Source organism: Acinonyx jubatus, chromosome E2, assembly GCF_027475565.1.
Source record: "Acinonyx jubatus isolate Ajub_Pintada_27869175 chromosome E2, VMU_Ajub_asm_v1.0, whole genome shotgun sequence".
Lineage (NCBI taxonomy): Eukaryota > Metazoa > Chordata > Mammalia > Carnivora > Felidae > Acinonyx > Acinonyx jubatus.
The window spans coordinates 12,868,033-12,886,913 of NC_069396.1; positions in this window are offsets into that span (position 1 = coordinate 12,868,033).

Sequence of the window (18,881 nt, forward strand, 5' to 3'; positions counted from 1 at the left end):
TGACGCATAAAAGTTGAAGACATTCTGCGCTTCTGTGCAGAGAAATTCTTCAGTACTTTAGCTAATGGCTTAGAGCTTGGTGCCACCTGACTACCCAAAAGGGAGAGGAAATAGACCAACCCATCTGAGGTTGTATTCTTGAGGACGTCCCAGATGTGGCAGTTTGCAGAGAAAAACTTCACAAGTTCTCCTGATGAGTAGTTTCACCTATGCCATTTTCAGGCTTGTGAACTGGGGAGAAACCTAGTTGTCTGTACGAAACGGTGGGTGAAATGAAGTGATGGTGTTGTAAATTCCATTCCGTTTACGTGCCGTTAAGTAGTGAACACGCTGTACGCGTTTCTCCCTGCTTACCTCAACCATCACTATTTTTTTGATGTTTATTTATTTTGAGAGAGGGAGAGAGAACAAGCAGGGGAGAGGGGCAGAGAGAGAAGGAGAGAGAGAGAGGATCCCAAGCAGACTCTGCACCACCAGTACAGAGCCGGACGCAGGACTGGGACCCACCAACCTGAGATCATGACCTGAGCCCAAATCAAGAGTCAGAGGCTCAACCGCCTGAGCCACCCAGGTGCCCCTCAACCGTCACTATTTTACATCTCCACGTTAAAAGGCTAAGTCCCACGGCTCCTTTATTGTCGACGTTGATTCTTGTACTTTCTAGGCTCTCATACCCACCAAATGCCCTATTCTTCAGGAGGACTGACTGTTTTCTCTTCTGGGCTTCTCCTACTCCACAAAACGTCAGAGTGACTTCTTGTACGATACTTCACAGAGCAGACCATCCCATGCACAATGACACGTCTTCACAGGACTTTTCACTCGTGGTATTTGGATTCACCGTTGCAAACATTCTGCCTTCTTGGTTTTCTGTCTCGCAAGGACTGAAATTACCAGGGGTGGGGAGGATAGTTTCAGCATCTGTTTCAAAAGATCCATGCCAGGATTTCCTTTGCACACCAGGAAGTGGAGCTCGGAGCACCTCTCTGCTCCAAGCCCGGTTCTCAGTTCTTGGTTCTCGGTTCTCGGTTCTCGTGCCTTACGCCAGAATGTCCCACGGTAGGTGTAGACAGGAAGGACAAAGAGCAAGTCAGTCACTCGGTCTGAGGGTTCCCCTCCACCCCCCATAGCCTCTCTTCCCCAGATCAAAGGCCTGGCCTGCTGGGTAGAAAGTTTCTGCAGCTTGTTTCAATCAAGGGGTTTCTAGCAGCACAGTTAACGCTTCACTCTCCGGTGTGCTCTTGGGATACAGGAAAATGCCATTGTAATTATCGTACAGCGCTGTAACTCCTTATTTACATTTTGTAAATGTGCAGTTTGCTCAGCCCCTCTCTGTGTGTGTGTAGTGACAGCAGGTGGTGCTGAGGACACGTGAGGCATTTTAGGGCACGGGCTCTTTCACAGGAGCCCCGGGGACTCGAGGCGCCCAGAGTGACCAGCATTTCTGCCTCCGCGGGCGCGGTATTAACATCCTACCCTGTATTTCCATCAAGCCGGAGTTTAATTAACGTGTTCTTTTCATGCGACTGGGTCTGCAAATGAATAAACAGACACGTTAATTACTCTGGCTGAGTCCACTGTGAAACGTGCTTCATGTTTGGCGACAGGGTGTTAAGTATTTGCCATAACAGAGGATAAACACGGTACACAAAACCTTATCCGCCCGTGTTAGCAGAGCATAAAACAGGATTTGGAAAGCAAGGCACAGCACACACAGGCATTCCATCACCCTCCGCGCAGTGGCGGCATGGCTAGAGACAGATAGCCTCCCTTACTCTTCCGAAGGTCTGAGGACTCACATGTAAGTCTCTAACACGCGACAGACTGAACCAGCCAAGAAAGTGCTAAGCATGCGGTAGGCACCAGCGGTGGTGCCTCGGAATCGTCTCGGGACACGTAAAGCAACACCCTCTGAGTGAACTGGAATCAACCAGGCTGGAAGTCTGACCCGTACTTCTCGAGAGGCTTCCAGGAAGCTCTCTCGTGTCTAGAAACCGCTGGGTGCCAAGAGTTGAGCGGTCCGGAGGACAAATGGTAGCTGCGAAAGCTTTGTGGCTTCAGAAGGACTTTCGCTGGTTCCCAAGGAAGATACTTTGAGCAGGACAGGGCTCTTCTCAGACCTCCTCCCATTTGATCTTGTGACAATCTTAGGAGGTGAGGTTTTAGCAGACGATGTGGGCTCAGAGGTAACGTGACTTTTCCAAGATCACGCCGCTTGTGGGAAGATCTAGAGACGGAGCCGAGGTGTTCATTCTGAATCCAGAAGCCATCTGCGCCGCGGCATAGGGCAGGTGGCCACGAGGACGTCTGAGGCTGGGGACAGAGAGCGAGAAAAGAGCACGCAATGTAACAGTAAGGAGCCCCACTTAGCTGTGCTCCCCGGATCTTTTCAGGCCCTCGTGCCGTCCGCCAGGTGACCTTGCAGCGCGTGAAAGGGTTGGAGTATATGTGTCAGCCGTCCTGAGGACTTTTATAAAAGGTCGGCAGAGACCGCGGTGTGCAGGCCCGGAGCGAGGCCCTAAGGCAAATTACGTGCGTCCGTAGCCCTCCCGGGTGCGGCTTTTCATCAGCGATGGTGCCCTGAGCGGCCACCGTGTCTTGGAGGATCATGGGATCACACCGGAGGGGAGACTCGGGAAACAGATCTGAACCCGGCCTGACGCCCAGCCCGCCGACCCCCAGCCCGCAACGGCCGCCCGCCAAACCGCAGCCCCCTGCGGGCCCGTAAGCGTGAGGCCAAGTGCTCTGTGACGCACCGGGTCCCGGGCTGGGGTGTAGCAGCCATCTCGCGGCTCGAATAGAGGGCGTCTGGCCGCGTGGCCACGCAGGAACGACGCAGTCAGGGCCTCCGTCTCCTTGAGGGACTCTTCACTCGCCGCGAACTCGGGAGTCAGCGGTCTTTTGTTCCGCTCATCTAACCAGCTTCTGAGCCGCTACGTGTGAGAACCCCATAAGCTGACACGTCGGGAACGACCTCATCATCCAAATCTCCTTTTGTTTCCAGTCCACGAATGGTCAACCGGGTCAGAAACCGCGAGGTCATCTGGTCGCCCCGCTGGCTTCTCCCCGTACCTCCGGTTCGTCACCCAGCACGACCGAGTGGTGTCCCCGGACCTCTGGTCTCTTCCGGCCTCTCGTTCCTGCCGCTGCTGCCGGCGTTCAGAGAGTAGCATCCCTCGCTTTGATGACGATCCCCTAAGAGACGGCCCGCTCCTGCTCCCACCCTGTCCTCGCTCTGCAGGGCTGTCTTTCCAAAACACGTGGGATCGTTGTACTCCCTGGCTTAGCACGTCCTCATGACTCCAGTCGTTGCGGAGGTTGCGTCCGGACTCCTTAGCGTATGGCAGAGCACGGTCCTCATGGTGGAACTCGCTCTGGGCCCACACACTGTGCGACGCTGGGGCCCGATTCCTGGCCTGTTTGCCCCGTGTGTGTGTGTGTGTGTGTGTGTGTGTGTGTGTGTGCGGCTCATCTTTCCTCTCACCCTGCTCTCCACTCACACCCGCCAGACCCATCTCTCGCTCGCTGAGATGCCCTTCCTGGCACCTGTCCCGCTGTGCTCGGGGAAGAGTTCTGCATTTAGAATCAAATGCCCCCCACCCCCCCCCCCCAAGCCCCTCCAGTCAGCCTGGCAGACCGTCCAGAATTTCAGAACCTCAGCCCACATCACCACCATCTCTCGGTGAAGCCTCCCCTTCCCCACAACACCTGGTCTCCCTTTGGTGTGGCCCGCTGGACTCTCTCCGCCTCTGTCTTTACGTGGTCCTCTCCCCTCCTCGCGTGTCAGTCCCTCCCAAGAGGACTGGCTTCCCCGTAACCATCTTGTGCTGCGCCCTGCATCCACCAGATGATTACTTGAGGGAAAGCGGTGAGCGCGAGCTCCGTTTGCCAATCTGTGAAATGGCAGTTTCGTGGCGGCCTCTTGGCCTCGGAGAGCGGACGGGACTCTTTTCTGCCTTGGGTGTATCAACTCACCGGTAGGTGGCGCTGAGACACGTGAATTGAGGTTTCCCGGGTCTCCCGGCCCCGCATCTGGAGTGCAGGTAGTCAGGATTAACTAGAAACCCAAATCAGACTCGTCAAATCTCCCCCTGAGAGGTGATAATCCATGCGGCCCCGGCCCCCGTGGCACGGGAGGGACTGAGGAGAGGCTCTTTGGTGCAGCTTCGTAAAGAGCGAGGTGCGCTTTCCTTCCTGCTGTCCTCACCTCGAGGGGCCTCTGTAGAGTTAGGGGCCCTCAGACACTTGGATCTGGGGCATCATCTGACTCAGTCCCCCAGAGTCCGAGGTCAGAGGGTCGCTGTCCTATTTGGTCAAGAGCATAACTTTGGAGCTGACCTGGCCTGGGTCTGAATGCCTGCACTGCCTCTTCCTTGGTGGATGACTCTGGGATGTTAGCTTTCCTGAGCCGCCTCTGGATTAGGCACCAATAGAGACCATATAGAAAGAGAGAGAGAGAGAGCCTATAGGAGATATATATATATCTACACATATAGATATATAAATCTATATATATTATATAGAGATAATACAAAAATTTTAAATCTCCCCTCATATATATATATATATATATATATATATATATATATATATGGTATGTGGGTATATATCCATATACCTCCCTCCCCATATATATATTGAGAGAGAGAGATGGAGAGAATAGAGATTGGAAAAGTTGGGCTCCCGGGACTAGGGGTTGGCATATCTGAAATGATTTGCCCACAAAGCACATTTCTAGGGCCAGCCTGAGACTTGAGTGAGTTTTCACTGTAATTGAGCATCTTCCTTCTCTGACAGCCTCCTTTCTCAGGCTCCCCTTTGCTCTCTTGCAGCCTGGGTTCTTCTGAGGCGCCTTTCGTGGTGTCCAGAGCTTGGTGGGTTTTACTGTTGGAGTTTTAGCTGCTCGGTGGCTCAGGCTGCTGCTCCGTTTTGACCCACCTCTAAAAACTGCCTGCCTTTGTTCGTCTGGGGCATTGTATTCTGTATTTTGTGCATTTGTATTTTGTAAATGTGTAACTGTTACCGTTTGGAAGGTCAGTTTGGTAGGAGCATTCTCTTTCATCATGGAAGCTGACCCCTCCTCCTCCAAAACAGTTCAGCTTTTGTAGCATTAACTAGAGTTCCATGTGGATTTCAAGTTTTTGGTTTTTGGTTTTGTTTTCTTAGGGGGTAGGGAGTAAAATTTACTTACAATGAAAAACCTACCTGTACCATTTCTTATACATTTGGGGGGGCGTAGTGTATGTGTGCTCTATTTCTTAAAGAAATACTCATTTTTAAATTTGTCTGTTTAAAAACTGAAAACTCCTGCTTTTCTTCCTCCTCTTCCTCGAGGGGTTTGGGTTGAAGCTCTAATGGCAGCCTTCCATCAGGGTGTTTACGTTAAGCCACTCAACGTTATCTGCTGATGAATCGCTTAGCACGGGGCTACTGGCTTCCTGTTTCCCACCTGACAGTGGTCGGCTCTCAGAACCTTCTTTTTCCCTTTCAAGGTAATCGTATCTGTTTCACTGCTGCTCACGTGAGCACTTTGAGACGCTCGGACCGTTATGTCGGTGGCATGCAATTGAGCAAAATCTGTTTTCTCTTTGCTTTGAGGACACCAGCTCTCACCAGACAACCCGATCGATGCCCCACGCTGAGAAACTCCTACGTCATAATGGGAATCTTTCTTCAATTGTTTTCCAGTCTCTTACCACGCACGGCTAAGCAACTAGACCTAGCCGTTGCAGAATGAATCAAAACTACTGCTGCAGTGTTCTCCCTTCCCTCACTCCACCTACTTACTTAGGCACCGCAGTCTTTTTTTGTGTTTTTAATGTTTGTTTATTTTTGAAAGAAAGAGACAGAGCCTGAGCAGGGGAAGGGCAGACACACACACACACACACGCACGCACGCACGCACGCACGCACAGAATCCAAAGCAGGCCCAGGCTCTGAGCTGTCTGCACAGAGCCCAACGCGGGGCTTGAACCCACAAACCACGAGATCAGGCCCGAAGCCGAAGTCAGATACTTAACCGACTGAGCCACCCGGGCGCCCCCTGGCACGGCAGAGTCTTGAGCTGGCTCTTTATCCTCCCCGAATCCCACGGAGGTCTGTCTGTTGGTTTCTCCCGTGAGCTGGAGGACTCTGTTATGGGATAACCGCTGGTTCCCTTGGTTTTTGACATGAATCTAGCACTCTCCCCCTCACTCCGTCTTCTCCCCTCAAGCAGGGACCTTCGTAAGCGATGGAGGCAGTATGTTATGTCGTTGTTCTTGTTTATTTATTCTCCAGTTCCCTGCGAGGTGTGGACTCTTCAGGGAGAAGGGCACTGGTGGAAAATCGGGAGCCTGCGGAGCCTGTACCACTGCGGACCCGGGGCGTGGCCTTGCCCCTTCCCATCTAGGCTCCCCAAGAGCACAGCCCCTCCCCTCCTCCACAGCTGTGTAACTTTCTAGAATTTAGTCGTTTGTGGGATACTTGGGTTGAATTTCTGTAAGGCCAGCAGGAGGGAGACTGTGGCGTGACCACGGTCGGGAAACCGAGCTCTGACCAGCGGCCGTTGGTCACAAATGGAACGTCTGGTAGAAACGAATGAGAGCCTCAAGTCACCTGTAAATGGGGATAAAAATGTGTATGTGGCACACAATATAGCATATTTAAATTTCTATTGATAATTTGAATGTATTAATCTTCTTAAAATTTATTAAAATGTGGATTACAATTTTAAAACAATATAGATAATACAAAAATTTTAAAGCTCCCCAAATTCTGCATTAAAAAGTGATTCCTGGGTGCCTGGGTGGCTCAGTCAGTGAAACATGTGACTTTGGCTAGGGTCATGATTTCACGGTTCATGACTTCGAGCCCTGCATTGGGCTCTGGACTGTCAGTGCAGAGCCTGCTTGGGATTCTCTCCTCCCCCCCGCCCCCTCTCTCTGCCCCTCTCCCACTTATGTATGCGTTTTTTCTCTCCCTCTCTCAAAATAAATAACACAAACTTAAAAAAAAAGGTTATTCCCCACCCTTGTTTTCCTTCCAAAGTAATTAATTTGTTACCTGCTGTATCACAGGATAAGTGTTACTAGTGTTAATAGCTGCTATTTATCAGGGACTCACTTTGTGTCAGAACGGTGCCTTATAACATCCCCACGTATTCACCCTGTTCGGTGGACAGCCTTAACCCTGTTTTGGGGGGCAAGAAGCAGGCTCAGAGGGATAGAACATTTGCCTGGCAATACATGCCCTAAAAGGAGAGAATCCAGACTTTAAATCATTTTTTTTAATGTTTATTTTTGAAAGAGAGAGAGAGAGAGACAGAGCGCAAGCAGGGGAGGGGCAGAGAGAGAGGGAGACACAGAATCTAAAGCAGGCTCCGGGCTCTGAGCTGTCGGCACAGAGCCCAACGCGGGGCTTGAACCCAAGAACTGTGAGATCATGACAGGAGCTGAAGTCGGACACTCAACCAACTGAGCCACCCAGGCGCCCCAGAGAGAGTCCAGATTTTAAAACCCCAAGCGATCCCATGTTTGGAAATTGCCTAGACCAATCAATATTAACTCATCCGACCCACACACCTGAGGCCTTTCCACCAGGAGCTGGGCAGACAAGCTCCCTGGGAGAGGATGAGGGAGGGCGTTTTTATATCCATACAGCCATCGGACAACGCTGGTAAAAATAACAGCAGCAGGTGCCAGGCTAAGTCGGCTAAGTTCTTGCCATGGATCATTTTATTTATTAATTTATTTATTTTTAGATTTTTTAAAATTTATTTATTTTTTATTTTTTTAAATTACATTCAAGTTAGTTAGCCTATAGTGCAACAATGATTTCGGGAGTAGATTCCTTAGTGCCCCTTCCCCATTTAGCCCATCCCCCCTCCCACAACCCCTCCAGCCACCCTCAGTTTGTTCTCCATATTTAAGAGTCTCTTCTGTTTTGTCCCCCTCCCTGTTTTTATGTTATTTTTGCTTCCCTTCCCTTACGTTCATCTGTTTTGTATCTTAAAGTCCTCCTATGAGTGAAGTCCTATGATCTTTGTCTTTCTCTGGCTGACTACTTGCACTTAGCATAATACCCTCTAGTTCCATCCATGTGGTTGCAAACGGCAAGATTTCATTCTCTTTGATGGCCGAGTAATGCTCCATTGTACATACGTACCACATCTCTTTATCCGTTCATCCATCGATGGACATTTGGGCTCTCTCCTTACTTTGGCTATTGTTGTTAGCGCTGCTGTGAACATTGGGGTGCGTGTGTTCCTTCGAAACGGCACACCTGCATCCCTTGGATAAATGCCTGGTAGTGCAATTGCTGGGTCCTAGGGTACTTCTATTTCTGATTTTTTGAGGAAGCTCCATACTGTTTTCCAGAGTGGCTGCACCAGCTTGCGTTCCCACCAGCAGCGCAAAAGAGATCCTCTCTCTCCGCATCCTCGCCAACATCTGTGGTTGCCTGAGTTGTTCACGTTAGCCATTCTGACAGGGGTGAGGTGATATCTCGTGGTGGTTTTGATTTGTATTTCCCTGATGACGCGTGACGTTGAGCATTTTTTCACGTGTCCGTTGGCCATCTGGATGTCTTCTTTGGAGAAGTGTCTATTCATGTCTTTGGCCCATTTCTTCACTGGACTATTTGTTTTGTGGGTGTTGAGTTTGATAAGTTCTTTCTAGATTTTGGATCCTGACCCTTTATCTGATACGTCGTTTGCAAATATCTTCTCCCATTCCGAAGGTTGCCTTTTTGTTTTGCTGATCGTTTCCTTCGCTGTGCAGAAGCTTTTTATTTTGATGAGGTCCCAGTAGTTCATTTTTGCTTTCGTTTCCCTTGCCTCCAGAGACGTGTTGAGTAAGAAGTTGCTGCGGCCAAGGTCAAAGAGGTTTCCGCCTGCTTTCTCCTCGAGGAGTTTGATGGCTCCCTGTCTTCCATTGAGGTCTTTCATCCATTTTGAGTTTATTTTGTGTGTGTGGTGTAAGAAAGTGGTCCAGGTTCATTGTTCTGCATGTCGCTGTCCAGTTTTCCCAGCGCCACTTGCTGAAGAGACTGTCTTTATTCCACTGAATATTCTTTCCCGCTTTGTCAAAGATTAGCTGGCCATACGTTTGGGGGTCCATTTCTGGGTTCTCTATTCTGTTCCATTGATCTGAAAGTCTGTTTTTGTGCCAGACACGGGTCATTTTAGATTCATAACCACCCTCTGAGGCAGGTTCTACTGTTCCCAATTTGAAGAAGCTAAAACTCAGGCTCGGAGAGGTTAAAGAATTTGGTTGACTTAGAGGAGAAGTAGTGGAGGAAGGATTCCAATCCAGGCAGCACAACAGGAGGGCTTAAGCTCCTCAATTCTCTACTCTGGGGGAGCCTGGGTGGCTCAGCCGGTTAAGCGTCTGACTTCGGCTCAGGTCATGATCTCGCGGCTCGTGAGTTGGAGCCCCGCGTCCAGTTCTGTGCTGACAGCGCGGAGCCTGCCCTCTCTCTCTGCCCCTCTCTCTGCCCCTCCCCCACTCGTGCTGTCTCTGTGTCTCTCAAAATAAATAAATAAATAAGCTTAAAAAAGTCATTTCTAAAACACCAGTCATCTACTTTGTTCATGAATCTGTCGTTTGGGCAGGGCTTGGTGGCGTCAGCTTATTTCCACCCCGTGTGGCATCGGCGGGGGGAGTGGGGGGCCTGAAGGCCGGGGGCTGGAACCAATGAGGGTCACCTTTTAAGGTTCCCATCTTATAAAATTTCAGACTTCAGGTAATGGTGATAACTGAACATATATTTGAGGTTCCTCGGGCTTTCAGTTTTGTCACTGCAGCCTGTGAGATTATAAACGGCTCTGCTAATTTCTCTTGTCTCACCTGCAGCCTTCCCCCTGGGGAAAACCTGGAGCCTCTTGCCAGAATTGGCAATTGCAGATGGCTGAAAGTTGTCACTTTGCACCTCCGTGGCTCTTCCCTCTGCACATCCTTAACCCTTCTGGCCACTGTTGTTTCTGTAACTCTCTTAAACCTGAAATATCGTCTGTTCCTCTGGCTTTTCTAGTTGTTTTCAGTGGGAACATTATTTGGCTGCCAACAACTCCATCCTACCCAGAAGTGAGAGTTCTTCATTTTCCTTTTATGGGGCCTGCATAGTAGTACTACATAGACCGGGTGTCTCATTTAAAACTTTATCCTCTCCTCTAAGTACATTTATTTTCTCATTATTATAACAGTCCTGTTCGTAGGTCTACCAATATACCTGAGTCCAGTTATTTTCCTAAGGTAAATTTATGGAAATAAAATTGCCAAATCACAGAGTGTGATGACGTACAGTTTTGACAGGTATTGTCAAATGGCCTTCTGGTGAAACCGGACACTTCGGCTGAGCTGACAGTGTCTAATAAAGGACTACTGAGTTGTTTTGAGTGGGTCACTATCCTCTCTGCCTCTTCAGGTGCCTCAGAAGTCCTCCAGCCCTCTCTGTCCCAGCCTCGGTCTTCTGTGGTGAGTGGACGAGACAATCCACAGATCTGGTGTGTGGTGCAGGGAAGCCCTGCCTCTGTATTAGGCAGCAGTAAAGCCTAGAAAAAGAGAAAGAGCCTATAGGATGTGTGTATGGAGGGTGAGGTTTATTTTAAGGATTTGGCTCACCGGACTGTAGGGGCTGGTAAGTCCAAAATCTGTAGGGCAGTGGACATGGTGGAGACCTAAGAATGTTTGATGTTGGGTTCTTGAGTTCAAAGGTAGTCTAGGGGCTGAATTCCTTTTTCCTCTGGAGACCTTGGTGCTTTTTTTAATGCCCTGAAGTGAATGGATGTGGCCCACCCACGTTATAGCAAGTGATCTGCTTTAGTCAAACAGTCGACTGTCAATCATATCTAGAAAATACCTGTACAACAATATCCAGAGGAGTACTTGACCAAACTTCTGGACACCATGGCCTAGCCAAGTTGATGCATAAAATTAATCGTCCTAGGGGTGCCTGGGTGGCTCAGTCAGTTCAGCATCTGACTCTTGATCTCGGCTCAGGTCACGCTCCCAGGGTCATGCTCCCACGGTGTGGGATCAAGCCTCGCATCCAGTTTTGACAGTGCAGAACCTGCTTGGGATTCCCTCCCTCTCCCTCTCTCTCTCTGTCTCTCTCTCTCTGCCCTTCCTCGGCTTGTGTGCATACAACTCTCTCAAAATAAATAAACTTAAAAAAAAAGTAATCATCCTAGATTCTATCTACTTGCTTGTAAAATTAGCAATGATACTTTTTTTTTGCAAGACTCAAACAATGTGTATAAAATACTTGGCTCCTTGCACAACAATCAGTGCCTGAGAGCTGCCTTTGTTACCACTCTTTTTTTAAGCATTGGCCTTTTAATTTTATTATTATTTTTTTCATGTTCTTTTATTTTTGAGACAGAGCGCAAGGAGGCGAGGGGCAGAGAGAAGGAGGCACAGAATCTGAAGAAGGCTCCAGGCTCTCAGCTGTCCGCATAGAGCCTGATGCGGGGCCCAAACCCACGAACTGTGAGATCATGACTTGAGCTGAAGTCAGACGCTTAACCGACTGAGCCACCCAGACGCTCCTTTCTGGCAGCTTTTCCAATGGAAGTTCAGCAGAATTGTGGGAGGGAGAAATTCCAGTGGCAACAAGCATGGAGGGTTTGGACGCCAAAAAGCAAGTTCCCATTCTCCTTTCCAAATCTACTTAGTCCAGAGCTCTGGGCCTGATGAAACACTTGCTTGTTCCAGACTCCACCTTTTCTTCTCAAAATGCTTTGTAAATGTGTGTTCCCTCTACTCTTTTCAGTAAGGGTTAGGCACAGACTCTCTCCATATGACCTAGTGCCACACCTGATCTCAAATGTAAAACTCTCTTTGCCTAGCTAGGCTTTGCCTTCCTCCCCCAGGCAGGATTCCAGAACTCACACTGCAGCTGCTCAGCCAGCCAGGAGCCAAGAGGAACAGGAGATGGGCACACAGCCTCCAGGCTCCTGCAAACTCCAGCCCCCAACTGAGGCAGGGGCAGGATCTGGAGACTCTGGAGGGTGGGGGCCCCTCCAGCACCCAGGCGCCCTCCCCAGACAGAAGCAACCCTGACCTAAGTGAGCCAGTCTTGGGCAATTTCAGGCTTCTCCCTGATCATCTGCCCCAAACAGGCAAAGGCTTCCGGTCTTATTATATTTCCAAGAGCTTAAGTATGAGCTTTTTGTGACTAATGTTTAGGTTTATTGATGTATTTTTGAGAGAGAGCATGCAGGGGAAAAGCAGAGAAAGAGAGAGAGAGGAAAAAGAGTGAGAGAGAACCCCAAGCAGGCTCCACACTGTCATTGCAGAGCCTGGTACGGGCTCAAACTCACCAACCTCGAGGTCATGCCCTGAGCTGAAATCAAGAGTTGGATGCTTAACCGCCTGAGCCACCTGGGCACCCCTGTGGCTAATTTTTTTAATTTAATTTTTATTTTTATCAAAGTAACACAGACACCAGTTTTAAGTTGAGCAATACTACAAGGCCGATAATGATAAACAGCAGGTCCCTGAACAACCCCACCCCTGCAATTCTCAATCAACTCTTACAGCTCTTTCTTCTGGTCATTAACTCAACCTCTTCAGTCGCCCTTATACTCGTATTTCTCAGACTTGAAGCCCAGATACTCTCTACCGACTTAGACGGCCACGTAGCTCTCACCCCACCCCCATACTTGTCCCTTCCTCTTGCCACCCATTTTTAAACTTTGTCTTTCTTCTCCTTTTTGGATTACATCGATATTATTTATACTGTTTGACTTCATAAAATTTATTCTCAGCTGAGCCATGTCCTGTGTTATGGATACATTTCTTTTTCCGTTTTATTATCAAAGATTTCAAAGGTACTGCAAAGCTGAAGGATTTTTGCAGTGAATGCCCAAATACCTAATGCTAGATCCTACCATTCTACTAAACATCCTTTGTCATGTGTTTGTTCATCTAGTTATCAATCAGTCTTGGTTTGGGCACATTTCAAACTAAACTACAGACATAGGGACACGTCGCCCTAAAAAATTTTCGTGTGGTATCTCTGTCTGGTTTTGGTATCTGTGCGATGCTGGACTCATAAAATGAGTTGATGTTTCCTACTGTTTGTTTGTTCTCTTAAACAGCTTTAGAGGGATATATTTTACCTGCCAGGAATTGCATCCATCATATAGGTACAGTTGAATGATTTTCAGTCAGTTTATACATTTGGGCATCTGTCCCCACAATCCAGGTTCAGAACCTTTATGTCACCCCAAAAAGTTCTCTCATGAAATTAAAAAAAAATTTTTGATGTTTATTTGTGAGAGAGAAAGAGAGAGTGTGAGCAGGGGAGGGGCAGACACAGAATCCGAAGCAGGCTCCAGGCTCTGAGCTGTCAGCACAGAGCCCGACGCGGGGCTTGGGCTCATGGGCTGTGAGATCATGACCTGAGCTGAAGTCAGACGCCTAACCGACTGAGCCACCCTGGCGCCCCTCTCTCATGAGTTATAGTCAGTCAAGCCCTATTCCCATCCCCAGGCAACCTTTTTTTTTAAAGATTTTTAATTTTTGGGGGGCGCCTGGGTGGCGCCTGGGTGGCGCAGTCGGTTAAGCGTCCGACTTCAGCCAGGTCACGATCTCGCGGTCCGTGAGTTCGAGCCCCGCGTCAGGCTCTGGGCTGATGGCTCGGAGCCCGGAGCCTGTTTCCGATTCTGTGTCTCCCTCTCTCTCTGCCCCTCCTCCGTTCATGCTCTGTCTCTCTCTGTCCCAAAAATAAATAAACGTTGAAAAAAAATTAAAAAAAAAAGATTTTTAATTTTTTTAAGTACACCCAACAAGAGGCTGGAACTCACAACCCCAAGATCAAAGTCACGTGCTCTACACAAGCCAGCCAGCCAGGCACCCCCTCCCCTAGACAACTACTGATCTGCTTTCTGCCTCTAGAGAGTTGCCTTTGTGGACATTTCCTATAAACGAAATCGCCCAACGTATCACTTGTGTGACTCCACTCCCCTAGCTGAAGGTATTTGAAGTTCATCCAAGTTGTCGTATGACTCAAAAGCATGTTCCATTACCATCAATTATATCTCAGTAAAGCAAGGTGGGGAAAACGTTTGGTCCTTTTTAATGCCGAATGGTGTTCCATTTTATGGATAAACACAGTTTATCAGTTCAACATTTCAAAGGACATTGGGTTGTTTCCAGCTTTTGGCTGTTATGAATGTTACTGCTACCATCACTTGTGGACAAGTCTTTGTATGGACGTGTGTGTCTGTCTCTCCTGGACAGATAACTGGAAGTAAAATTTCTGGGGTTCGTGGTAAGTATATATTTGACTTTCTAAGAAACTGCCACACTCTTTTCCAAAGTGTACAGTTTTACCCGGCCACCAGCAATGTATGCGGGTTCCAATTTCACCACATCTCACTCAAACTTGGACCTGTCTTTTGGACTATCCCTTCTCCTGGGTGCGTGATGGTATCTCATTGTAGTTTTAATTTTCATTTCCTTAGTGACTAATGATGTTTAGCATCTTTTCGTGTGCTTTTTCTCCATTCATATGTCTTTTTGTGTGAGACATCTATTAAAATCTTTTGCCCTCCCCCTTTTTTAGAGAGCGCGCGCGAGAGAGCACGAAAGGGACAGAAGGTGAGAGAGAATCTTAAGTGTGAGTGGGGGAAGGGCAAAGAAAGAGCAGAGACAGAGAATCCCAAGCAGGCTCCACACCGTCAGCATGGAGCCCGACATGGGGCTCAGTCCCACAACCCTGGGATCATGGCCTGAGCCAAAATCAAGAATCTGATGCTCAACCCACTGAGTCACCCAGGTGCCGCACCTGTTTTTAAAAATGGTTGTTTGTCTTCTCATTATTGAATTGTAAGAGTTCTTTGCGTACTGCATATGAGTCCTTTACCAAATATATGATTTAAAAATATTTTCTATTGGGGGCGCCTGGGTGGCTCGGTTGGTTGGGCGTCCGACTTCAGCTCAGGTCATGATCTCACGGTCCGTGAGTTCGAGCTCCGCGTCGGGCTCTGTGCTGATGGCTCGGAGCCTGGAGGCTGTTTCGGATTCTGTGTCTCCCTCTCTCTCTGCCCCTCCCTGTTCATGCTCTGTCTCTTTCTGTCTCAAAAATAAATAAAAACGTTAAAAAAAATTAAAAAAAATATATTTTCTATTGGGGAGTCGGGGTGGCTCAGTCAGTTAAGCATCTGACTTTGGCTCAGGTCATGATCTCACAGTTGATGAGTTCAAGCCCCCGCGCCGGGCTCTGTGCTGACAGCTCAGAGCCTGGAGCCTGCTTTGGATTCTGTGTCTCCCTCTCTCTCTCCCCTTCTCATGCTCTGTCTCTATCTCTCAAAAATAAATAAACATTAAAAAAATTTTTTTCCCTCAATGTGAGGCCTGTCTTCTCATCTTCACAATGGTGTCTTTTGAGAGTCAAAAGTTTTTAATTTTTATGAAATTACTGATTTTTTGGTTTTATGAATTGTCTTTTTGGTGTCATATCTAAGAAATCATTGCCTGACTCAGGGTCACAAAGATATTCTCCCATGTTTTTTTCCCCCTAGATCTTTTACAGTTCTTGCTTTTATATGGAGGTCTATGATTCATTTGAAATTCATTTTGTGGGTACTCTGAAATAACTGTAAATTTGTGTTTTTGAATATGGATATCCAATGATCCCAGCACCACGTGTTGACAAGATTATCCTTTCCCCCATTGAATTGTTCTGGCACGTTGGTCAAAAATCAGTTGACCATAAAACTTAATGTTTCTTTCTGAGCTGTCTATTCTGTTCCCTTGGTCTGTAGGTCTATCCTTTCTCTAGAGCGCATATTTGTGATTGCTATAGTTTCACTGCACATTTTGAAATCAGGTACAATTTCTCTATCTTTGTTTTTTTTTTCGAAAACAATTTGGTTATTCTAATTCCTTCACCTTTTCCATGTACATTTTAGGATCTATTTCTCACCTCCTTTTATTTCTCTTTAAACATTTTTTTTAACGTTTATTTGAGAGAGAGACAGACAGAAACAGAACTCAAGCAGGGGAAGGGCAGAGAGAGAGGGAGACACAGAATCCAAAGCAGGCTCCAGGCTCTGAGCTGTCAGCACAGAGCCCAACACAGGGCTTGAACCCATGTACTGTGAGATCATGACCTGAGCTGAAGTTGGCCGCTTAATCGACTGAGCCACCCAGGTGCCCCCTATTTTGGATTGTTTATTGCTAATTTGTAGAAATACAATTGATTTTGTCTATTTATTTTATATCCTAAAACCTTTGTGGTAGGGTTTTATTTTTATTTTTATTTTTTAATGTTTGAGAGAGAGAGAACATGAGTTGGAGGGAGGGGCAGAGGAAGAGAGAGAGAATCCCAAACAGGTTCCACGCTCAGCACAGAACCCGACATGGGGCTCAATCTCACAACCCCGGGATCATGATCCAAGCTGAAACCAAGAGTTGGGTACTCAACCCCGGGCACCCTGGTAGTTTTTTTAAACATTCCTCAGGATTTTCTACATATAGGAGCCTATCATTTGCAAATAAAGATAGTTGTACTTACTCTTTTCCCTTCTGGATGCCTTTAGTGTTCTCACCTTCTTGCACTAATCACACATCCAATAACATAATGTGGAATAGGAGTGGTGAGACTACACATTCTCGCCTTGTTTCTGATCTTAGAAAGACAGCGTTTAGTCTTCCACCATCAAGTATGGTGTTTGCTGTAGGATTTTCACAGGGTCTGTGTTTGCCGGGGCTGTCATAACAAAGTACCAGACTGCGTGGCTTAAATAACAGAAATGTATTTTACTCACAGTTGTGGAGGCTAGAAAGCCAAGATCAAGGTGTGACAGGACTGGCTTCTTCTGCAAGACGTCTCCTAGGTTTATAGACGGCCACCTTCTATGTCTTCACATGATCTCCTCTCAGCGTTTATGTGTATCCTAACTCCTCTTCCTATAAGAGCATCAGTCATATTAGGTCAGGGCCCACCCCCATGACCTCCTTTAACCTTAATTACCTCTTTAAAGACTCTGTCTCCGGGGCACCTGGGTGGCTCAGTCGGTTGAGCATCAGACTCTTGATTTCCACTCAGGTCATGATCTCACGGTTCGTGAGATCGAGCCCCGCAACAGGCTCTGCACTGACAGTGTGGAACCTGCTTGGGATCGTCTCTCTCTGTCCCTCCCCTGCTTGTGCTTTCTCTCTCTGTGTCAAAATAAATAAACATTAAAAAAAAAAAGTCTCTGTCTTCAAATGTATTCCAATTCTGAGGTACCAGGTTTCGTACTTCGACATATACATTTGGGGAGGAGGACACATTCCAGCCCATAACAGGGCCCTTTATCGGGATGAGGATTTTTTTTTTCTATTTCCAGCTTGTTGAGAACGTTCACAAGGAATTGGTTTGGGATTTTATCAGATACTTTTTCTGTGTCTTTGGGGTGATTGTGTGGGTTTTGCCCTTTGTTCTATTACATTACCTGACTTTCTTTTTTTAAATGTTTATTTATTTTTGAGAGAGAGACAGAGCGTGAGCAGGGAAAGGGCAGAGAGAGAGACAAATACAGAATCGAAACAGGCTCCAGGCTCTGAGCTGTCAGCACAGAGCCTGACACGGGGCTCGAACTCATGAATGGTGAGATCATGACCTGAGCCGAAGTCAGACTCTTAACTGACTGAGCCACCCAGGCACCCCATATTAACTGACTTTTGTTAATGCTCAACCAACCTTGCATTCCTGGAGTAAATCCTACCTGGTCATGGTGTTGAATCCTTTTTCTATGTTACTAGGTAAGTAATATTTTGTAGAGGACTTTTGGGTCAGTATTCATGCCATATTCATGATACTGATCAATAGTTTTATTTTCTTGTGACATCTTTGTCTTGCTCTGATATCAGTGTGGTGCCAACCTTACAGAATGAGTTGGGAAATGCTCCTCCATTTGTGCTTTCTGAAACGTTTATGTGTGATTGGTATTACTCCTTCCTTAAATATTTGATGGGATTCAGCAGTGAAGTTTGCACCTAAACTTCTCTTTGTGAGAAGATTTTTGCTTACTCATTCGATGCCTTCCATTGTGATTGGCCTATTCACATTTCTTATTCTTCGTGAGTCAACTTTAGTAATTTGTCTTTCTAGGAATTTTTCCATTGTACTTACATTGTCTATTTTATTGACATAAAGTTGTTCTTAATCTTCCCTTACAAGTTTTTTTATTTCTGCTGTATCAGTTGTCATGATGTCTCCCTCCTGAATTGGGTTATTTTGTCTTTTCTTTCTTTCTTTTGTTTCTTTTTTTCTTTCTTTTGGTTACTAAAAGAAAATTTAAATTGTACAGTCATGTTGATAGCGACTTGTATTAATAATCAATTTCCTTTTGATTTACTTTATTTTTTTAGAGGGAGGGGAAGGGGCAGAGGGAGAGGAAGAGTGAGGTAGAGAATCTTAAGCAGGCTCTACACCCACCACAGAGACTGACACAGGGCTTGATCTCACCCCATGAAATCATGACCTGAGCCGAAATCTAGAGTGGGACGCTTAACCGACTGAGGCACCCAGATGCCCCAACAGCAACTTTATTCATAATAAACAGAAGCTTAAAACACCCCAAGTGCCCATCAATAAGAGAATGAAAATCCAATGAAATACTACCAGCCAAACAAACAAGAAAGCAACCTACTGATACAGACCACAACACGGGTGAATCTCATAGACCTGGAGAGCAGAGGAACCTAGGCCTTGAAGGGTGCGTATCCTAGGACTTGGTTTATATGGAATTCAGAACAATAAAACTAATCTGTGGTGGTAGAAATCAGACTAGAAGATGCTTACTGGGACAATCTGCCAGGCAAGAAAGGAGGTGCCCACCCCAAATATTCAGCAGGCTCCTGTAAAAAGTCTGGACCCAGAACTAAATGTCACGTAAACCAAGGCAC